This window comes from Anser brachyrhynchus, assembly GCF_964034855.1.
Source record: "Anser brachyrhynchus genome assembly, chromosome: 6".
In the NCBI taxonomy this organism is placed as follows: domain Eukaryota; kingdom Metazoa; phylum Chordata; class Aves; order Anseriformes; family Anatidae; genus Anser; species Anser brachyrhynchus.
The window spans coordinates 3,013,937-3,037,029 of NC_137700.1; the positions used below are offsets into that span (position 1 = coordinate 3,013,937).

The window sequence follows — 23,093 nt, forward strand, 5'->3', positions numbered from 1 at the left end:
TGTGAAAACTCTCTCTTTGGCTCCTTTTGATTGGTTATTACAGCTCACCTAACTTTTCTCTACTGAGCTTGCGCATTACAGAGGAACACCGGGGGGGGGGGGGGGGGGGGGGTACAGGAGGAGGGGGACACACACCGAATCCCACATTAGCAAGGATTATCATTTTGACAGGTGTGATTTCTAATGTGTTAATGACCCTTAATGAGCAAAAGGTTACTACAGGCCAGTCTGGAGCTGGTTTTCTCCTTCTTGTTTTTTCCCTTTTATCCCTTCTCTTCCTTGCTTCTGCTAGCTCAAGGCTACCTGTCTCTCTCCTTCCTTATTTTCTCAGCTAAAAGACTACACAAGCTACAGGCCTCCCTATTTTCTTCAAGGTTTCCTTGCTTTTCTCCCAGCTTTGGGACTACACAGGTGTGCTTTGATATTTGCCAGTATAGCTAAAACTCATGCCAGTCTGCTCACGCACAATAAGCAGTAAGAGTTAAGGACTGGTTTCATCTGCTTTTTACATAGTAACATCCTCCTTATGTTTTAGATATGCTGTAGTTAAAGCTTAAAGTAGTTCAAGTAGTTAAGTTAAAGGAGTAAAGTTACTCCTTGTGGAGTAATTGCCTTAAGTGACTAGGCATTATAAGCACCCCTCCATCCCAAAAGCTACCCGCCTCCAAGGGGCAACCACCCCTCACTGAGCACATCCTCTGAATTTCTCGGAGCCTGTACCTTTAAACGCAAGCGAGGTAATTTCTACCAATCACAACCAAGATACGCATGACTGGAGTCACTCAAGCTCCACCTAAAAGATAGAAAATAATATAAATTGGCTTAAGAGAAAGGGAATGTTGGGGAAGATACTGTCACGAAGGATACCTTCTGACATCAGTCGACAGGCTGAGCCTCTCACCCCTCCCCCCCCCCCGCCCACTGGGATGCTGCGAGGTAAGATCTGAACGCTTGGTTATACCAGGCGTCTCCACGGAAACTTAGAAATCTCTAGCGTCTTTATGCTTTTTAACATCTTAATACCTAGGCCGTGTACCTGTGCATTTCATGCATGCTAGCTTGCTTTTGCAGACAGTGAATTTATCACTGGCAATCCAAAGGACCTGTGTATCTGTTGCCGTAATAAACTGCACTTAATTGCATTGTTCCTGGCCGTGACAGTTCTCCTTGAACGCGACTAGAGCGAGGGCGTGCTGCGTTGTTGGTGGATCCGTGGCCGTGATAGTTCAGTACCCTGAAGCCGACCGGACCCGTAACGGTCAATCGGCTACACCCCTTAATGCGACACTACTAAAGGAAGAAGATGACAGGGCTTGCATTAGGCACGAGTTGCATTAGGCTTTGCATGTGAAAACATCCCCAAATAATTTCACATGGATTTAACGTTTTTAAAGGGAAAAAAACAGGAAGGTGTAGTCTTTCTGTAAGCTACAGCCCTAGATAGTTAAGGCATCAGCATTCATTCCTTTGCTTGACAACAAACTATGAACATACAGAAGAGTTAAATATTTTCATTGCATTCTTAAAGGCGATTTTTCAGACTTGTGCTTCAGTTGTTGGAGTTGAAGAAATTGGTAGACGCCCTTACTTTTACGTTAAGACCAAAATCTTTATCTAAGATTGTGTTATCTAACACAACTAAACTCCCACCCCCACATGTCTTTTTGGAACTTCTGAAAGATCTTTCTGCAGTCCCACTCTGATGGTCTTTCAGTTGTTGAACCTGAGCTGTGCCTACCGCACCAACGAATGCTTTCATGACACAGTATTTTGTCAAAGCAGTTTTGCTTCTTGGAGCTACAGAAGCAGCTCTGGCTACATGATAGGGAACTGTGCTGCACTGGCAAAAACAGACTTACTTACAGACTTAACACCACTTGCTAACTTGATCTATTTCAAATCTCATTTTAACTTTAAAGAGCAATCAGTTTTGCGGTTCCTGTCTTACTAAGTTGCCTTGTTTTGCATGGAAGGTCAGCCTGTGAATGTTTTGCTTTATTGCATGCTTCAAAAAAAGGCTGAGAGGAAGAGACTGGAGGAACCTTTTCTATTCTATAGACTTTCCCCCACGAATGTGGAATTGCAGGCTACTTGGATGAATGTTCGAATGTAAGGGAGCAAGCCTCAGCCAAAGGAGGTAGAATCCTTGCTTAAGAGGAAGTAGCAGTGTGGGGACATCTTTGCTTAATGGGAGCCGTTTAAACTCTTCATAGAAACTCAATAAGCTCTACATCTTATGTTTGGAAAGCAGTATGGTTACGCAGCTGCTAACCTAATGACTTGAGTCTTCTGCTCTGCAACCACGTTTTGTTTTCAAGCAGTGCATACATCAGTTTAGGCTTTGGACAAGGAGATTTGTAATGCAAATAGTGATAAACCAGAATCAGTGCTACTGACGAGTGTAATGGTGAAATGCAGCAAATCAAGTGTTCCTGGAGAACTGTGAGATTACAAAACCAATAAGCCATGAAGCACTTTTTTTTTTTTTTTTAATCAATTCTTATATGCTGAAATAACACCTTCAAGAAAATCTGTTTATCCAGCCAGGCGACGGTGTCTACCTGTAAGCACAAAGGAAACGCCTTGAGAGTTCGTTTGCTGTATTTGAAGTTCTTATACCCTGCAGAAATAATTATTTAGAGTAACATGTAACTGAGGAGATCGTAGCAGGAAGTATATTATTTCTAGCATTAAATTGCTGCCCCGTTGCCAGTGCAATCTAGGGAGAGAACTGTATATAATAGTTAAACTCCCCTGGACTGACTTAAATTTTAAAATATTCTGACAAAGTAAGCTCTAAATCACTTGACATTTTGAACAGTTTTAAACGGGTACAAAACCGAAGCTTTATAAACCAAGCAGCATTTATAATGCTTCATATATAAAAACAATGCCTATTTTTAAGATTTGTTACATATCTATGTAGATACGCTTGCTGGAAAAGCCAGGTCTGTTGTAGACCAAATGCTGCAGATTAAGACTTGTGGCTTACCAGTTCCATTTCTGTATTTTCTTGGAAAATGTTTCGAGTTAGAGTTTAAATATAAAATGTAAATACTGTACAGATATATATTGAAATAAGTATTTCTTGGTGTACACAGGTGATTTGCATGACAAATACTCTGTATCGATCATTGTTAAAAACGCAATGTTCTGTGTAAATCCACTGCGTATTAATCTTTTCATTTATCATCAAGAGCTGTTACTTAAGCCTGGACATTCTCAAAAATAAAGTGTGAAACTATATACCATTGTGTAGCTCCTCCTTTATCAAGAGTACATGCAAGATAATTGCTCCTTTTTTTTTTCTTTCTAGAGGATGATTCAATTTTATAGCATGGATTATAACCGCTCTTGCAAGTGACCTTCTTTTAAGCACAACAGTTTAAATGATCAGGTTACAGAGAAAACCCTTTCACTGCAAAATAGATTCAATAAAGACTTGTGGCTTACCAGTTTCATTTCAAAACCCAAGGTGTTGGGTTTGATGGAAAAATGGTTGGTTTGGATGGTAAAAAGGTCGTCCGTTTTGATGGTAGGTTTAGTCTGAGTATTGAAGGCTTCCATCAGTAAGCTCTGCATCTGAAAGACAAAGGGAAGAAATGTCATTCCCTGTTGTGATACTCAACATGGAACTGTCTGGCTCAGTGGTTTTCTTTCTAAAGAGAGAAGTCACAAGCCTGCACACAGCTTGATCTGCTCTCTGACTACAGGGCTGAACTGACTGGAGAAGGCAGCTTCCAAAGCCCTCCCATTAAACTGACTGCATTTCAGTTCCATGCTAAAATTGGTCAACTGTACAGAATATTAGGACAAAGCTACCTGTTTTGATAGCAAACGGTAGACCTTAGGTAAGTTGCATTCATTTGAAGGTTTGACTGGACGGCATCCTTGTTTTACTAGTGATCTTGTGGTCAAGCTGACCAAATCCTAGCCACAGAACAGAAGCGTTCAGAAACTGGCTAGAGAGAGCACTTATTAGAGAGAGCAGGAATTTAACTGCTTTAACGCTGCTCTTTCTCTCACGTATCTGGAATTTCCTTAAATCACAAATTATCACTAGCTATCCTTGTTAATTTATTCAAAGTAACATGAGTCCAGGTGAAAAGGCACACTCTAACAAGTCCTCAGTTGTTCCTAGTCTGCTCCTAGCTTACTTGAGAGGTTCAATACAGTAAGAAATAAATAAATAAATAAATAACCTGCTGAAGTGGCCTTTTTTCAGATTAGATTCCACCATTCAGAAAATCCTGCTTAAGAGATGTTTTTTCTTTTCTTTGAAAGACTGACCTTCCCCCACATGAAACTAATTAGTATCTTTAGGCTTGATGAAATACATGAATTCCTCAATTTACCAAAATTGCTTTGCACAGCCCTCCCATCCTGCTTATGTTGCAAGCAGCGTATCTAAGTGGGGTACTGTTGGGGTACATCTCTTTCACTCATGTAGCCCAGTGATCCCAATGCCCTGGACTTGTGTAATGTGTGCAAGACATTTACTTTCTCCCTATACTTTTGACTGGTTTAGAATAAGCGAGTTCGCCATCTGCTGGCCAGAGAATTCACCGAAGCCCAAAGAGCATTAGAGCAGACGCATTTTCTTCTGTGCTATTCCTGATTTATCAGCTAGAAGAGACACAGTTTAGTACAATCAGGATTCTTTTGACATTAGTAGCATAAAAAGTCTATTTTTGCAACACTGGTATTTGAAAGACCTCCGTTCAGTCCCTAATTTTGTTCTTGATAATGGGACAGATTGTATTAATGTTTGCAAGAATGTGTGAACAACCAGCCTCCCCTCCATGTCGTATTTTAAGATTAAAACTTGTGGTCGTCCCTGTCTCAAAACACAGTCATGCTTTGCAACAATCGCACTCCCTCTTTAGCTTGAAGGAACTTGTCAGTGCCAGAATCTACTGACTATGGCAATTTACTTCATCATCCAAACCGGGCAGAATTTTTGAAAACCTCTAGCAAGATTTCACTTCTCCAAACATTATGTAGAAGACATTCAGCTGTAAAGCAAGAAGATGAAGTCCTTTGTTTCCTATGCCAGAATGACATTTTCAACACTGAACAGGATTGTCACCGACCGTTAACTGGTTGTTAAGTTGTGGCTAGGTATAAAATGTAGAAAATGTTTAAAAATAAAACTTGCCTTTGGATAGTGAACTGTCTTCTTCGGGGATTACTTCAGTTACCTGTAAGAGGAAAACAGATGATTTGGGGGGGTTGTTTGTTTTTAAGAACGGGTGCAGTCTTGCCAGTAATTTAGCTGGTATTTTTCAAAGTGACCTCTTAGAAACTTTACAGCACTGTTGAATCAACATGTCTCTAACCCTACAATTAAATAATGCTAAAAGATGCAGCAATTTATCTTCCTGCAAGTGCTTATTAAGATATCTGAGTAACTGCGACCGTGGCTTCATCACAGATATATATATATATATATATATTTAATACTACACACTTCTGCTCAGAAAGAAAATCACGGAAAATGTAAAATTTCATTTGAGATGCTGAATTTGTTGCAGTGTGAGATCTTCTTCATCACATGATTCTATTCGTAATTAAACCATATTATCTACTGAGAGACCAAGATTACGACAAGAACAGCACAGAGTTCAGCATGAAGCCGATCAGGAGCTCAAGTTTGTACTTATTTTTTTGTAAGGAGATGTACCAAGCTGGCTTTTTTATTGTTTCATCAGCACATTTCTAAGCCTATATGAGCAGGGGAAAAAAAAAAAAAACAAAAAAAACCCAAGTAGAACAATTGCAGGGCTCCTCAGTTTACAGCATGAGGTCGCTTTTTCCAGGTGAAAAGCAGAGCCATAAGTGGCAGTACACTAAAGCCCTGGCACGTGGAGATCCGAGAGGAGAGCTGTTTGGCCCTCCTTTTCACTCCTGGGAACCACATACCTCAAAACCCACAGACTATGGGATATATCTCAGAGAAATCTTGGGAAAGGAGAGCATGAAGAGCATGTTTGTAAATTTATTTCTCCCTGGGCTTCTTCTGCTTCTCCAAGAAATACTTGTTTGAATATAACTTTGGCAGCAGTACTTATGCTGTTTTGCACCTACCACATTTAAAACTCCTACAAAAAACTGAAAAGTTAGACTGAAAAGCATCTCTTTCCGTTCTACTTTGTAAAGCTGCATGTTTTCCTCATGCAAAACAACAGGGGAATGGAAGCTAGAAAAGGAAATGCTGAATGTAAAACAAAACAAAACAAACCTCAGCCCTCCAGGACAAAAGCCGATAACTAAGTGCTTTCTAACATGCTGATTAGGTTTCAAGAGGATACCGCTTTAAATAAGTGTAATTGTCTGTCCATAGGCAGAAGCTGAATAATGGCAGGATGAATATCTATACTTAATTTTTTGTTACTGTCTTCCTGTAGCACACAGGGACTTGTTACGTTTAGGGAAAATGCTAACCTAATGGAGGGTTTAAACCATAAGCTAGTTTGTTATACCAAAATGACTGAGAGAACAAAGCATAAAGTGTTTTCAGATTTCTAGTACACCTTGATTGCTATCCATTAAACTTAAGACAGGTTAAACAAAGCACAGGAAATAAGAGAACTCCTAGTCCCACAACTGGCAAATTGTGCGCACACTTTCCATTCCTGAGAAAATAATACACAAACCTGAAAAATGCATTTAACTGAGAAACGAAGACATCCTTGTCCTATTGGAAGACTAAGGTGACAGCTCTTGGGCTCAGTGATTTTCAGGTAAGCTCCAGTCTTCAACTTGCAGACACCAGTGACAGCTCCTTTTTTTGCATTGAAAGGGAAAATGTTTCAACAACACACTGAAAACATACTTAAGGGACAAGAAACAAAATCAAGACTGCAGTGAGAAGGAAAACAGAAAAACAATACTGGGAAAAAAAAAAAAAAGAGAAAAGAGAAAAGACCTTGGTCTTTGTATCGACCAACGAGATAAGCCTTACACATTTTTAAGTTTATTTTTGACGATTGATTGATGCGTTACCAGATATTAAGTACTAATCAAGAGCAAATATTAACACTAGTAAGAATAAATCCGATCCGCCAGCCCTTATTCAAAATACATCAATTTCTAATTTGGAGACAACGTCTCTCTGACAAGGAAGTAGAAAAGCTGTAAATACCGATATAGTTTCCTCTCCCGATGTTCCATATACATACCGACGCTGTTCCTACACCTACACTCTGAGCATAAATTTATGTTGACATGAGTATCGGGTGTTATTTCTCTCTCTGTTTGCCTTGAGAGACTCTCCTCCTGTCCACTGAAAAGTAAACTCAAGATTCCAGATCAGTTAAGACAGTTGCTAGCCCCCCATTCAGAGTTCTGCAGCAGCACTGTTCAGATTTTTCAGCAGTCTCTTTACAAAATGACCACTTATAAGTGTACAAAAACACTTATCACCTAGCTTCTCAGTAGGTACACGTTTGGCCTCTCTTAAGCAGAGAGTCAATCACAGCTTAAGATTTTATACAAGATCCCATTTTCAAGTTTGGGGTTATTTCAGAAAATCTTTTTGCCTAGAAACAGTACTACTAGTAACACTTGAACTGGTTTGCCAGCACAACCTTTTACCGTGTTAGAAATGATGTTGACTTCTACCTTCATGTAGCATACATAGTGTCCTGTGCGACAGTTGATTCCATGATGCACCAGCACCGCATATAAGGCGTAGAGGAGTGGTTCTCCACTTGACTGAGACATGTAGGCTCGGAGGTCCAAATACTCAGGATATTTTACCTCCTAAAGAGAGACCAAGAAGATAGAAAAATTATATCAGAGTACTTCGCGGACTAGCCAGAGAAAAACACTTCCAAAAAACAGAGACTGGAATTATATGAATATATCTCTTGATTCACTAAAAATAAGTCTTCCCATAAGCAATGTTTAATACTAGAAGTTGCAGACAACTGTTTCCTGATGAATTAGCCTTCTCAGAGGAAAGTATATGCTTCTTGTCAAGCAGGAACTTTACTGATATTAAGAGAAAAATGAAAAAAAGAGAAAATGAAAATAAAAGCAGACCATTTCTCTATATTCTTAAGGTATATTCTTAATATACCTTGTTGATCTTTCCACCTGTGAAATCTGCAAATCTTTTCAGTGATATTGTGAGAACGTTGGAAGAACGGTGTATGGTAAATCTCTTGGATGCAGGAACCATCTTTTTACACCTTAAAAACAAGCAGAGACAAGTGTTTGAAAGCATCTTCTTTTTCGCCCCCAAAACAAACTCCTTTTAATGTCTCACGCATGCTTATGCTATTTGAATGATATTTACTTGCATCATGTGTTTGGTTTTTTCTTTTCATAAACCCATGCACTGCATGTCACGTTTGTTAATACAGAGAAGAAGGTAAGTTTTACCAACAACTCAGAGCATAGCGGGAACAGGAATCTCTCACGAAAGCGTATTACCAGGGAGTTATAAAATATAAACAAAAAATAGTAAAAATGAGTTATATATAAGACTAATAACAGTTATCAGCAATGGAAAAAGTACTGTACATGTGCAAGGCCTTTCCTTTTAAGCTCACAAAAAGACAGAAAATTCTGGCTTTAAGTGTGACTGAACCGATCACACCTCAAAGAGCACGTTAAGGAAGGACCATGCAATTCAGATGTGAGGTGCTATTACAGTTCTTTCTCTTCCTCAGACATCACTTATGAGAATCCTGAATACGCTGCATGTTGCTTTCTAGGATCCGCAGGCTAAGACGAACCTGGGATTAAATTGCTTTAATAACCTATTGGACGCTCTTGATTCGACACCTTAATTTCCTTAGTATCCAACAACAAGAAGTGGATACTGCATTTTTCATTTAGAGGGGTCAGGCATGAATCCTACAGAACTGAGCCGGGCACTCTGTGCTTTTCTGAGGGGATGTTTGACTAACAGCTTGTTTTGCCAAACCATCTTATGCAAATGTTCAATTGTTTCTCACATACGTAGAAACATCTTACATATTGATCAGCACAGAGAGCGCCTGAACTCAACAGGCTTTCCCTGTGCACGGGTTAGGCTTAAGGGAGCTCATTTCGGACATTAGTCCACATCGACAGGTTTCACAGTTCAAGAGCTGTGCAAGACGCTGTTTAGTGAGCCAGCACAGGCTGCTAACATTCATTACCACAGAGCCAGCTCACATTCCCTGACACTCAATCTAACTTTGTTTCACAGTGAACGCTAGGACCTGCAGCAACCTGCTGCTGCCTTCCACTCCAAATCATTCTCCACAGCTCCTTGCTTCAGCTCACCACTACTTACTGGGCATGTCTTTTCACTTCTGCCAATATGAATATTTCAGCATGCAGCTACACGCCTAGGAAGCTTGACAAGCCATGGTGCAGACAATGCTACGAGAAAAGTCCAATATCAGCTAATAGCCACTCTTCTTAGATTTCCAAAACAGATGTAACGTTTTCAAGTTTGGGATTATTTCCGTGCACCAGTTGTTTAAACAAAATGAAGCAACAACAACAACAACGAAGCTGCGTCTCCTTATTTCTAAATGAAGTTAAAAGATAACTTATGCTCTAAGTCATGCAATACATAAAACTAATATCTAGCATTAAGACATAATTAGTTAATAATCTCACTCGCTACATTTGTAGCAATTCTCTCCATCCAGCTCTTCAGGTTTCACAAATAGTTCTAGAGCTCTGGTAACAGATGAAACCGCCTAGAGGAGCGAGAGAGAAGAGTGTAAAGTCACTGTAAATTCAAAATTCCAGAGACGCACTAGGAGTTTATAAGAGAACCTGACTAATACATACTTAAGCGATCTACTATGAGCACTGTCAAGAAGGAGGCAGAAAGAGCATGCTCAGCGTTTACCTCACCTGGAAGTCATTTTACTTTGAAACAAATCATTTTCCAGTAACGCAGACAGCATCTATAGTGTGCTTTGTCATCAATACTGGCAACAAATCCAGCAGTCTAACAATTAGATGTATATTGAGGTAGAACAACAAAGAAGTTTTGACAGTATCATAATTTGTGCAGACATAAAATTCTTTCCGCTTAAACCCAATGCAAATTTGGAGACTCTTTACATGGCTTCCATCAGCGCATTCCTCTATATTCTTAAACCTATAATAGCAGGGAAAAAAAGAAAAAGACAAAAAAAAAAAACAAAAAGGAGAAAAAAAGCAGGATTTTTACATAGTACATATTTTTACATATTACATAGTTTACATATCCCTCCACATGCTGTTCTGAATAATAGCCAAAATATTCATAGCCACTGTATTTGTTCTCCCCACACAGCTGAAAAAACAACATTTGAAACATATTTTTCAAAACATATTTTAATATCCAGCAGACTGTTCAGTCATCAAGCATTTAAAGACTGTTTTAGATAATCTCTAGATTAATCTAAAAGGAATCCCATAAACATGCTGCAGCCGCTTACCTTTAATATACTCGCTGGATGCGATGTTTCTTCCTTTCACCTGCACTGGAAGGCTTCCCTTCCTTGTGAGGTTGTTTACTGCCCTCACTTCTGCATTGCTCTCATAAAGAGCCATCTGGAGGATGGGATTCTTCCTTCTTCTCCCGGGTTTTCTTCTGGAAACGAGGATCTGAGTGTTCCAAGAAGCCTTTCACTTTCCTGATGTTTCTCCTTTTTCTTCTTTTTGTTACGCTTGCGATTGGCATTGTCAAAGTGGAGCGCAGAGAAATACAAATCATAAAGTCTGAAAGAAACATGCAAGTTAAAAAGAGAAAAAAAGATGTGGCACTTGTTGCATACAGGAAACTTTATTTATTTTACCACAGGCGATGATTTGCCGCATGTCAGCTATTTTGTGGTACTTTGTGCACATGTAACTTCCTTTAGATGCAGCAAACTTAAGCCCTCAGATTGAAGGACCATAGGTCCTGGTTGGTACACAGATCATTAACAATGGTTAGCTCTGGAATATGTGCAAGTAAAAAAAAAAAAATATTTTAACCTAATCCAGAATGGTGTGCAGATGTGATTCGAACTACGTGGTCCAAAGCTAGTGCTCTGACACAATTCAGCAATACCTTTCCTGTCTTCACTGATCAACCTAATGATCCCCAGTCATGATCCCCAGCCAGATTATGCTATCTAAATAACTCAGAAACTATGAAAAAAAAAACAAAACATGAGAAGCACCCAGAAAAGAATTAGGAAAAAAAATGCTGATTAGGCTGGAATCCCTGCTTACTTGGAATCCTTCTCTCCCTGTTTATCTTCAGACTTCTTTTTCTTCTAGAACTTCTTATATTTTTTCATGTTTTCACCACCTAAAACCTCCTTTTCTACCTTTCTGCGTTGCCTTTCTATTTCACTTTCACTACCTTCTGCACGAGTATATTGTCTTTTTCTGTTTCCTTCTTTTGCCTTTTTCTGGCGACAGTTCTCCAAATGAGCTGACACAGGTGGAAGTGCATGTCTCTCACGCGAATGTTTTCCAGAATGTTGCTGAGCTACTGAGCAACGATGTGAGTCTGCTCTGGGTGTGCTAAAGTGATGTACATCTTCCTCTCTCAAGAGGGAACCGTGAGGCCATCTGCTTTTGTAATGATAACGCTTATGTGACCTGCTGGAGTAAGTCTGAGTCAATTTGTCAAAGTCTTTATCACCGTGAGAGAACTTTCTCTCTCTACTGTCTCCTGCTGCATGAGGTGAATAGTAATCCTTGTAATAGCTACATTTTTCCCATTTCCGTGGTTCATCTTGATAGTATCTTTCTCTGCTCCAACTTCTTTCCCCTTTGGAATGGTAATATCTAGCGCTATCTTGTTCTGATCTTCCTCTGCTTCGAGATCTGTACTTTGAATATTTTACTGGTCTTCTGCCATTATCAGGGCTGTTCCTTTCACTATGGGAAGATCTGTACCTGCTTCCCTCCCAATACTCCTGCTTGCGACGCTTTTGCTTAACAACTTCCACACTCCGAGAGCACCTTCTCTTGCTGGAATGACCATCTTTTTGACTCTCCTTCTCTTCAGTAGGAGAATGTTCCCTCTTTCTCTGGTAACGCTCTTTGTCAGATTTTTTAGTCTCGTCCTTTGTATTTTGGCATCTATCTGTAATAGCTAAGGAGGAAAGGTTTTTAGAACTACATTCACTGTCAGACTTTAGAGGGGAAGTTTGCCGCAATTTCTCACCAGTCTCAGAAGACTCTTTGATGTAGAAAACATTTTCTTCTGAAATCAGTTCATGTTCTTTTGATCTTCTTGGTTTCTCCTTGTCTCCACGGTCATCACATTGGTACTGTTCAAGGTATTCATCATTCTCAGTAGATTTCGGAGGTCCCGGGACACTGCACAAAATAAAAACACGTTTCCGTCTCCCTCCACCTGCTGCTCTGAGAAAAAAGGGGTGGGGGCGACGGGGGAACAGCCAATGTTTCTCCAGATAATGGAGAAAAATGGAAAAACATTCTATGAAGAAACACAAGTTCTCCGCGAGGCACCAGCCTGCATCAGAGTGCTATGCACAGTGTCGATCATTAGTTCTGTTCGCAACACTGGCCATACAGTACGGAATTCTACTGATTTAAATCCTTCCATTAAATAGTATTAGTAGACAGATAAAACCGCAATGAACTTCCATAAAATCTTGTCTTAATCAGACTGTGCTCATTTTACCTTCTTTCCTCTGACAAGCTGTTCAGCTGGCTGGCCGTGAGGGATTCCATGATGACTTCTCGAGGGACTGGAGGCATAGCTCCAGGCATCTGCAACTAAAACGCACAAGTCAGCAGACAGAAAAAATACCATTTGTGCTGAGGACTAGTCTTCTCAGAATTTCTACATTAAATGCTAAGCAAGATCGCTTTGTGTTGTATGCATTATCTACACTTCAAAGATAACGCCAACTCACTTCCCAAAATCTACTTTATGAAACTTAAGAATTTTTATCTCAGCTCAGCTTAAGCTGACAAGTTCTAATGTCAGCTCAGCTCTGCAAATTCTAATGGCATAATATCACAAAGGGTTACGATCAAATTTGTGCTGTGTTTTCTCAGCATTTCGCCTGAATTAGGAACATGATAAACACTCCCGAATACATCGTGGGTGAGAAATTCTCGATGGAGCAAACTACTATGTTTCAAGCAATCCGTTTGTTTTAGAAAAGAACATCTCACAAGGTTTAACAGGTTCAACTTGGCAAGTGGAATCATCAAGTTTCAGTCCGTTTTCTTTAGATTCATGAACTAAACTAATAGCACCATTCAGTGAATCAGTGTTTGGCAGCTCATGCTGGGATCTTCCTTCATCAGCATTCTGACAGGAAGAATGGGAATTCTGCAATGTACGGACTACCTTTCCAACCAAAATTCCACATTGCATTGCAATTCCTTTTAAATAAGCCCTTTGACTCCTCCTCAGATTTTCCTGAAGATTCTGCACCGTAAGGGACTGTGTTATCAGAGCTGAGTTTAGGATTTCCATTCACCTTTGGCTCCACAAAAATTTCAGCAGAAACTCTTTTTTTTTTTTTTTTGTATTTGTATTTGCTTCATTTGCTTTACCGAATTTGTGATTGTGGATGAAGGAACAGCCTTGTAGAGATCTTCATCCTCCACAGCACTGCTAAGACAGTCAGGCTGTGACACAGTCTGACGAGCAGGCAATTTATTGTGAATACTGATGGTGATCTTCTGGTTTTTTGACGTATCAGTAATTGAAGGCCTGGTAATCGCCTGTTCTTGAACACAGGCCATTGGTGGTGCTGAAGATGGCCTTTTTAGGGTGACACCAGTGGTATTTGCATCCTCTTTTATGGATCCATTTCCATTTAAACGACTTGAATTCTGTATTTAAAAAGAAGAAATTGCAAGACGGGTTAATGGAAACACTCCATTTAACATTTTTAAACATGTCATTCTCCTACTAAGTATTTCTACAAATGGTCTTAACACCTAAAAAGCAAAAAACACTGCCCTTAAAAGATAAATGCAAGTCCCATAAGTGTATTTAATTCCTGCTTTTGGTTTACTGCATATTGATATCAAATTAACATCATTTTTGAAAACCATCCAAACAACTTAACATTGCCTAAAGCTATTCCCAAATATATTTAGTTTCCCCTTTAAACATACCCCAAAAAGCCTGGAATAATTGTTCTGGTGCTCAGGAATAAGACAATTTGGTTTCCCTGTCTTAGCTAAAGTGACGTCGATAGGAAAAACAAGTCCTCTTTTAAATGATTCGAGGATTAGTACACTCTACTTAAATTGTCAAAGAGCGTAGCTCTCTGTGCTTTACAAAGCTGTCTAGGAGGTATAAACAATGGAGTCGCATGGCTGCGCAATTCAGCAGTAACCACTGTTTGAATGACTCTGGCTGTAGCATGAGGGCTGTGAAGACAGCTGCAGCGTGGGAAGGAAAACAAAACAAAGATGCCAAAAACCAAACAAAAAACCCCACACCAAACCCCAAACCCACTGTCCGTTTGGTGCCATTATCTGCCCTCCCGCTTCCCTAAATTACCTTAATCATATGAGGAGGAAGTCGTGGTCCCAGAAATCCAGCCTGCTTACTGTTAGCCCCCCGCTGACCAGGGGGGAATGAACAGGGATAAGACGGTGCTGCTAAGTAAAAAGCACGTTCTCCGAGCGTCAAATCATAGCGCCTTCAGAAAAGAGCAGTGATCTCAGTTTAGTTTTTCTTTCGGCCTACTCTTGGATTAAATCCCATCCTATAATTTTATAGGAACAGTTCATACGATATGGAAGCCTTCTCTACAGAAGACTTAGCCAAGACTACAAACTGAAAAGTAGGTAACAGTCTTCCTACTATGACTATCACTTTCAGAGCAATAATTCATTCTTACACCACAGATGGCCTTCATTTCTCTCCTTCTCTAAATTAGCCAGCTACAGATAACACATATACAGCAATTTACACAAGTGCTGCAGTTTAAGGCCAAGCAACAAAAGATAATAAATGACAGAGAATTTCAGGTTAGACAGAACTGAATTAGAGAAATAATCATCTTTTCCTGGGAGAGAAAGAAAAACACTTGCAAAAAGAAAAGTATCAATAACAGGAGAGTAAATCTCTTCTGAACACATTTGAATACTTGTTATTACCTGATATAAAAAAGTAAGTAAGCTTGCTGACCAAGAACTCTTTTAATGTCAGTACGGACTACTTTTGCATCATTCATCTGATACCAAAGTCCATTACCAGCCTGCAAATAAAGACAACGATATCTTTAGATGAATTGCATGTTTTCCAAATGAAATCACAGATAGCAATAAAATACACACGTGTCAAATAAACATATAATGAAATCTTTTTCCCTAGAAACAGTACTACTAGTAACACTTGAACTGGTTTGCCAGCACAACCTTTACCCTGTTAGAAATGATGTTGACTTCTACCTTTATGTAGCATACATAGTGTCCTGAGCGACAGTTGATACCATGATGCACCAGCACCGCATATAAGGCATAGAGGAGTGGTTCTCCACTTGATTGAGACATGTAGGCTCGGAGGTCCAAATACTCAGGATATTTTACTTCCTAAAGAGAGACCAAGAAGATAGAAAAATTATATCAGAGTACTTCGCGGACTAGCCAGAGAAAAACACTTCCAAAAAACAGAGACTGGAATTATATGAATATATCTCTTGATTCACTAAAAATAAGTCTTCCCATAAGCAACGTTTAATACTAGAAGTTGCAGACAACTGTTTTCTGATGAATTAGCCTTCTCAGAGGAAAGTATATGCTTCTTGTCAAGCAGGAACTTTACTGATATTAAGAGAAAGAATAAGCCGTAGTCGTTAGTCTACAATTATTGTCTGAAAATATTAACAACTTTCAGCTTTGGGGGATGTCCCATTACATGATGACAAAGTTGCATTACAGCGGGAAATATACCTTGTTGATCTTTCCACCTGTGAAATCTGCAAATCTTTTCAGTGATATTGTGAGAACGTTGGAAGAACGGTGTATGGTAAATCTCTTGGATGCAGGAACCATCTTTTTACACCTTAAAAACAAGCAGAGACAAGTGTTTGAAAGCATCATCTTTTTTGCCCCCAAAACAAACTCGTTTTAATGTCTCATGCATGTTTATGCTATTTGAATGATATTTACTTGCATCATATGTTTGGTTTTTTCTTTTCATAAACCCATGCACTGCATGTCACGTTTGTTAATACAGAGAAGAAGGTAAGTTTTACCAACAACTCAGAGCATAGCGGGAACAGGAATCTCTCACGAAAGCGTATTACCAGGGAGTTATAAAATATAAACAAAAAATAGTAAAAATGAGTTATATATAAGACTAATAACAGTTATCAGCAATGGAAAAAGTACTGTACATGTGCAAGGCCTTTCCTTTTAAACTCACAAAAAGACGGAAAATTCTGGCTTTAAGTGTGACTGAACCGATCACACCTCAAAGAGCACATTAAGGAAGGACCATGCAATTCAGATGTGAGGTGCTATTACAGTTCTTTCTCTTCCTCAGACATCACTTATGAGAATCCTGAATACGCTGCATGTTGCTTTCTAGGATCCGCAGGCCAAGACGAACCTGGGATTAAATTGCTTTAATAACCTATTGGACGCTCTTGATTCGACACCCTAATTTCCTTAGTATCCAACAACAAGAAGTGGATACTGCATTTTTCATTTAGAGGGGTCAGGCATGAATTCTACAGAACTGAGCCGGGCACTCTGTGCTTTTCTGAGGGGATGTTTGACTAACAGCTTGTTTTGCCAAACCATCTTATGCAAATGTTCAATTGTTTCTCACATACGTAGAAACATCTTACATATTGATCAGCACAGAGAGCGCCTGAACTCAACAGGCTTTCCCTGTGCACGGGTTAGGCTTAAGGGAGCTCATTTCGGACATTAGTCCACATCGACAGGTTTCACAGTTCAAGAGCTGTGCAAGACGCTGTTTAGTGAGCCAGCACAGGCTGCTAACATTCATTACCACAGAGCCAGCTCACATTCCCTGACACTCAATCTAACTTTGTTTCACAGTGAACGCTAGGACCTGCAGGAACCTGCTGCTGCCTTCCACTCCAAATCATTCTCCATAGCTCCTTGCTTCAGCTCACCACTACTAGAAAATGAAGCAACAACAACAACAACAATGCTGCGTCTCCTTATTTCTAAATGAAGTTAAAGGATAACTTACGCTCTAAGTCATGTAATATATAAAACTAATATCTAGTATTAAGACATAATTAGTAATAATCTTACTCGCTACATTTATAGCAATTCTCTCCATCCAGCTCTTCAGGTTTCACAAATAGTTCTAGAGCTCTGGTAACAGATGAAACCGCCTAGAGGAGCGAGAGAGAAGAGCGTAAAGTCACTGTAAATTCAAAATTCCAGAGACGCACTAGGAGTTTATAAGAGAACCTGACTAACACATACTTAAGCGATCTACTATGAGCACTGTCAAGAAGGAGGCAGAAAGAGCATGCTCAGCGTTTACCTCACCTGGAAGTCATTCTACTTTGAAACAAATCATTTTCCAGTAACGCAGACAGCATCTATAGTGTGCTTTCTCATCAATACTGGCAACAAATCCAACAGTCTAACAATTAGACGTATATTGAGGTAGAACAACAAAGAAGTGTGACAGTATTATACTTTGCGCAGCAATAAAATTCTTTCCCCTTAAACCCAATGCAGACGTGGAGAGTATTTACAGGGGTTCCACAGAAGGACAAAGTCCAATCCACTTTCTAACCACCACCAAGCTCTTATATTTTAACATTGTACGTGGTTTGGTTTTTTAAGTTAAACAAGTTTAATTTAGAAAGTTATACATGTACTTAAACATCATGAATTATATTTACAAAACCTCCTACCTTTACATCCAAAGTGATATCAAGAAATGCCTCATACGTATCCGAAACTGCTTTGCAATTCAAGCACTTCACTGGAAGCAAAATATAAATGCTTAACAACACGTGAAGGAGACTAACTGTCCACATTCAAGTTGTCGATAGATACTACTTCAGACAAACTACAGACTGCTTTACTACCGACAAAAGACACAGATCAGTTCTAAGGACAGGAATATTTTTAAAAGTACCTCTTGATCTTAGAAATCCTCCAAATATTTGATGAATGATGGTGGTAGCTTGAGAAGATCTGTCCAATCTGGAAATAAATTATAATCAGACCTCAGAAGATTTAAGGCACACAGTTAACTCTTCAAAGAGTTTTATGAAAACCAAGGATGACCTAGACTTTCAGTTTTGATAGTAAATAAAGGCCTAAAAGGTGCTAGAGAACGTATAAAAGTGAATTTGTTTATGCTTACTTGGTGCTTCCATTCAAGCACGCTTCCTGCATAGCATCAACAGTATAGCGCAAGAACTCGTGTGCGTCTTCTTGACTGCCAAAACGGAAATGTTGTCCTATTCCTAAATAAGAAGATGATAGTATTCACCTCATTTAAAAATGAAGTAATTCTCCTGTTTCTAAAATCTCTCTTCTTTACAGTGTTAAAACCATTTATACACATCAAATAATTATTTGAAGATTACAAGATGCTGAAAAAGAAACACATCTGAAGCCACTTACGACTGAGATTATTGATAACACGCGTAGGCTCGATGGCATCAACAGTGCAACGCAGGGCCTGGTTAATGTGAGTCTCCATCGTGCACATCATGCAAAAATCTTGTTCACGACCTGAAGAGTGAAAGAAGAAAGCATCCCAGTCTAGCGAAACAGACATAACTACAAACAAACATATAAGTAACATTTAAACTATAGATACAATATCCACTCTCCTTGTCCCAACAGTCTCCTAACATTTCATTTCACACAACTTTATAGAATAAAAATATCCATTAAGCCTGTATTCAAGTGCATTTTGTGATGAGAAATCTAAAAGACTACTGCAAAGTCACGTTTGTAAAGGCTGACAGGAATGGGAACTCCACAGGTTGCAAAATGTATGAGGAAAGAATATTTGACCTTGATGATACAGCATTAAGAGAACGTGGGTTATTTTCAGCACAGTGCTGTCAGGTGAGCTTCATGATACAGAGCTACGAGTCCTTTGGGAGAAAGGAAAAATTACAGTAATGTATGTAATAGTACTTCTGCCCTCCTTTTTTCAACAGGATTCTCAACTGAAACGATTTCTATATACAGGAAGAAAACAGTTAAATTTCTAGGTATCGATACAAAGATACCAGCCTAAAAAGCATACAGGTTTAGTACAACATTTACTTTATAGTACAATATTTTATTTAGGACAAAATCAGTCTAGATTTTAATACAGTCCCACAAAAAAATCTAGTCGTGTTCATAACAGCTCATATTGCTTTCTAGGTTTTTTTTGTTTTTTTTTTTTTTTAATTGGTTCAACAACGAACAGACCATTTATTGTAGTGCATTATGGAACCTCGGCTGTGCAGACTAAAGACCTATGATGCCAACATCCTAAATTTTATTGCCTTTCTAGCAGCAGGAAGCCCAAATAGCCCAAATGCCAAATGTTCATTAAATGCATTACTGTCCAATGCACTTCATTATTCCCATGAAGCAAGAAAAGATCCTTTTAAAAAAACAAACAAACAAACAAACAAAAAAAACACATGGTGCATTAAACGCACTCCATATGCTATTCCGAGCCCACTGCTAATACAATGCTCAAAGCCAGCGTCTACAGGTAAAATCAGACAAGTAAGTTTGTCTCACAGAATCACTGCTGTTCTTTCACCTTCACAGCTATCCAACAGATTTAAAATACTGTTAGAAAGTACTCACATGACTGGCTGTGCTCAAGAGAAAGCATGTAATTGGCAAGTGGGGGGGTGTAGGTCAAACACTGTAGAGTAGCATTAAGAAAACACGTGTTGCCAAGATTGTACAGGCCAACTCCAACACTTTGTGTTTCTTGCCAATCCATACGTATCTTCTCAGGTGGAAAAAGAATCCTTTGTGGCGGAGCAATTCCATCATTAACAACTGCAAGAAAGTTATATTTAAAAAGAGATTTTGTTTGTTTGTTTCTAAGAAAGGTATTAAGTATATATAGGTATAGTGAATATATAAAGTATATATAGGCATAGTAAAAATACTATTCTGCGGGAGCACCTAGAGGAACTAGCTACAATCCAAAACAGAAAAACTTATTGCAGACACCTTTAATACCGCCATATTCAAATTGGCTGGTCAACACAACGTTTTGGGAAAAAAAAGTTTAGTCAACCATTTTAATTTCTTCCTTATTATATGCTTTTTTCCTTATTATAACTTCAACCACAAACTTAGACTTGAAATTATATGGTAATAAATGCAAGGACAATGTAAAAACAAATAACTAGGAATGACGGTACCCCTACAAATATCAGATCTTTTCCTGAGCAATCTTAACATTCAAAAACCTGTGAATAATGGAACCTGTGAATAGCAACAATCAAACACTTTTCTTTGCAAAACAGAAAAGATATGGATGAATCAGTGCATTACAAAATGCTCCCCACATTTCTCTGTCGACTGTAAATATATCAAAATTAATTTCTGTAACGTCAGTCACTTCAGTTGCCTTAGGAGAATCGCTTTGGAAGTCTTTATTCACAGTAGTCCTGTTCTCTATCAGTGCAACAAGCAAGAACTACCACTTTCTACTTTTGTTTTGAAGAAAACGGAGGCAGGATAAAGCGCACACTTACTTAGATCTCTTTGGGCAAAAGGCTTAGATTTTTCAGAGGATCTACAATAAATAGCACCTCCACATCCTTGGGCCACAGAGACTTGGCTTGAATCTTCTGCAGGTGGTATCCGGCCCCAGTTTGCGGTGCGTGACATCAGTTTTTTAGTACTCGGTTTCTTGGATTTGCCAGACCGCCTTGAAGATGGCTTTTTAGACTTTGAAGATTTGGGCTTGTTAACTATGGTCATTGTTCTCATCTGCGACAGAGACAAATGTTCTGGCTGACGTAAGAATACCAAGAAGCATTCCAAGAAGAAAAGAGTAGTAGAAGTCCTGTCACTTAATCTCAAAGAAACGGCCTTGAAGAACTAAATTGCTGGTATGAATGATTTAAAAGGAATCCCCAAACTAAACACACAAAGGAAAAATTTCCATCAAAACTCTATCAGTATTACTTTTAGCTTCTGCAGAACTAGTGGCTGATGCCATTTCTTTCACTTTCGTAGGATTTTAATCCATTACAACTCTGGAGTCTTTTTAATATAAAAATGCAAATGACATTCTCTGAGGGGAATCAGTTATTTATTGCATTTTTGGAGCTTTGCAATTATCTATTAATTATTACCTATTATCTAATAGATAATGGTTGCGATTTATATATAATTGTTGCTCACGCTAGTAATGGAGCACTATTACTTTACTGCCTGCGCTTTTCTGCTTCGTGTGCACAAAGGTACCTGCATTTCGCTGCTACTTTACTTCTGTCTTTCCAGGGCTCACCCTCTACCTCACTGTCTACTGCACCAGTCATGATGGCTTGGTTGTGATTCTATAATGAGCCTAGCTTTTGAATACACTTTTTCTGGGCGTCACTTTGTGATAGCAAGTTAATTTGTGAGGGCTTATCACCTATGACCTGCTTCTCAGTAGGTACACGTTTGGCCTCTGTTAAGCAGAGAGTCAATCACAGCTTAAGATTTTGTCCAAGATGCCATTCACGAAACTGAGTTTAACCTTGACAGAACTGAGTTTAACCTTTAAACCTGAAGCTCCGTTAAAGAATAAAGCAGCACCCAAGCCAGGAAATAGAAGTTAATCGTCACTTTACCCTGAAACGCACGTAAAGCCGGTGAGCTATTCTGTGCTGGCAGGATTGCTGCCGGGATGGCCGACGAGGCGGCGGGCACAGGGGGCCACAGGACCTGCTCCCCGGGGCCACAGGTCCTGTCACAGGGGGCTGCCGGGGGTCTCCAGGCGCCGGGAACAGCGGCAACAGCGGGGACAGAGGGGACAGCAGCGACAGCAGCCGCCACCTCAGCCGAGGCCGTCTCCACAACTGCCACAACGGCCTCGGAACGCCGCCCAACTCGGAGCTCCAGCGTGACGCCTTTTCAACCTGGCCGCGGTGCTCACGGCTAAAAGCAGAGCGTTTCCTCCGGCGTGTCTTTACTGTCGGTGCCGGACCGGCCCTCACCCCGAGCTCTCCCTGCCGGGAGGGCTTTGCGGTTGGGGTTTCCCTCCCGCCGCCGCCGCGGGCAGGCCCCGCGCGCAAGCTGTCCGCGCTGGGGAGCGGCATGTCGCCCGCGGCGAGAGCCCGAGGGCGCGACACGAAAAAGCCCCGACACGAAAAAGCCCCGACGTGCGGGCGAGGCGGCGGGGACACGGCTCTGAGGGAGCGGCCGCTTCGCCCCGCCGTCCTCCTCCCCTCCCGGGCCGCCCCGCCGAGCCCCGTGCGCCTCAGGTGCTGCCCTGAGAGGGCGCTCGGGCACTGGGACAGCTGCCCAGGGCAGTGGTCGTGGCACCGAGCCTGACGGGGGTCCAGAAGTGTTTGAACAATGCTCTCAGACATAGGCTCTGCTTTTGGGGTGGTCCTGTGTGGAGCCAGGAGTTGGACTCGCTCATTATTGTGAGCCCTTTCCACCTTGGGATGTTCTCTGATTCTAGGTCAGCAATCCATTATCTGATGAGAGGTGTGGAGTCATTCGAAGGGAAGAGAGACCAAAACACTTCTGGTTTCCAGAAGCGGGTATTTGGTAACCAAACCGATGATTCCTTTTCTTCTAGAGCGAGTAGCAGCAGGGATCCGCTTTACAATATGCTGGCAACAAGGAAACGAAGAATTGCAAACAAGACGTAGGACTTGAGCAGCAGCTTGTATACATGCATCAGCTTATAAATGAGCACACAGCTGAGCGATAATGCAAAAATTGGACAAACTAAGAGAAGACGTTAACTGTAAATTTTATAGGTATACACTTTACTATGACGTAAGAACTGGGCAAGACCTTTCAGGGAAAAGAGCTGTTGGCATGTAATTTGAAGTAAGCTTCAAATCCCAGAGGATGATTTTGTTGGAACTTTATTCAGCTGAAAACGTGGAAGCCTTGTTTCTGCTTGTGTTAGTTACAGCTCCAGTTTACTTTGGTTGGGAGGGAAG

General features: G+C 40.2%; 1 pseudogene across 1 annotated transcript; it reads right to left on the reverse strand.

Moving 5' to 3' along the window:
• Positions 1–11,213: 11,213 nt before the first annotated feature.
• Positions 11,214–20,904, reverse strand: LOC308196944 (ubiquitin carboxyl-terminal hydrolase 42-like; annotated as a pseudogene). Its single transcript has 14 exons — positions 20,676–20,904; positions 19,768–19,968; positions 18,571–18,681; positions 18,308–18,410; positions 18,077–18,144; positions 17,850–17,920; positions 17,233–17,315; positions 15,892–16,003; positions 15,391–15,531; positions 15,097–15,197; positions 14,495–14,636; positions 13,106–13,815; positions 12,647–12,735; positions 11,214–12,318 (listed from the first exon to the last, which is right to left on the reverse strand). The product of its transcript is annotated as a ubiquitin carboxyl-terminal hydrolase 42-like (transcript).
• Between the last annotated feature and the right edge of the window lie 2,189 nt (positions 20,905–23,093).